The sequence below is a fragment of the Harpegnathos saltator genome, unplaced genomic scaffold, assembly GCF_003227715.2.
Source record: "Harpegnathos saltator strain DR-91 unplaced genomic scaffold, Hsal_v8.6 scaffold594, whole genome shotgun sequence".
Taxonomy (NCBI): Eukaryota; Metazoa; Arthropoda; class Insecta; order Hymenoptera; family Formicidae; genus Harpegnathos; species Harpegnathos saltator.
Window position 1 is genome coordinate 807501 of NW_020230420.1, and position 1138 is coordinate 808638.

Sequence of the window (1138 nt, forward strand, 5' to 3'; positions counted from 1 at the left end):
TTCAAAGAACTTGTTACTCTTATTCTCGTTTTACTTTGCTTAAGAAAAATTATTGTGCCGATAATATGTTGGGTCGCTAGCGAAACCCTAAACAGGCAGTGCAGTACGAGTGAGTCCTTAAGCAATCTCGAGGCAAGCTTCGGCCTAATATCACGTTTCGAGTCCATTGCTCATCGATATAATTACTTTTTTTATCTCGTGTGTTCGTGTGTGTGTGTGTGTGTGTGTGTGTGTGTGTGTGTGTGTGTGTGTGTGTGTGTGTGTGTGTTTGTGTGTGTGTGTGTGTGTTTGTTTGTGTTTGTCTTTCTATCTGTCTCTCTCTCTCTCTCTCTCCCTCTCTCTCTCTCTCTCTCTCTCTCTCTCTCTCCTTCTCTCTCCTTCTCTCTCCTTGTATGTGTGAGTGTATATGTATTGTGTCTCACATACGAGTGTGTACGAGTGTTGTGTGCCCATGTCTGTATACGTGTGTGTAGTAATTCTTTTCGATTATCTTACTTTTTTTGTTTTTCTTTCGTTTTTAATTAGTACTTACAGTGTACGAGATTAAGTTTAACCTTACATTTCGTTTAAAAGGTATACGGAGCATGTACAGTGGTACAGTTTCTTTGGAGTATCATGCCGACGTATCTATCTCTCCTCTCCTCCCCATCCCTCACCCCTACCCTCCCGTCTTTTCATCCCCTCGTTCTCCTCGTCCCGGTCGCCGGACGCGAGACGACATCGTTTTACAATCGTTAGCATCCCTTTGAGCCGGCCGGGAGTGTTTCTCTATTCTCTCTCTCTCTCTCTCTCTCTCTCTCTCTGCGCACTTTCTATACCTCCGGGACATTTCCACTGAGTTAAAAAAAATGTCCTCCCCCCTTTATTATTTTTATATTCGTGTCTCCTCGCGCGTGTGAGAACTCTTCGGTATATTCCTCTCTACATTATTATATATAATAACGGTTAAAAATCACGGTCCTCTAAACCGGACGTAGGCGCGGTTGGTGTACGCGAGATATGACCATTAATAATCGGATTCGAATGTTTTCGTTTACGCACTTCGTTTCTATTTTATTTAATCGTCCCAGCGCGTTCGGTGTCGCTGAGCGTCGCTGGGTGAGTAGTTTGCCCCTCCCTTCCCCCCCTCCCTCCCTCC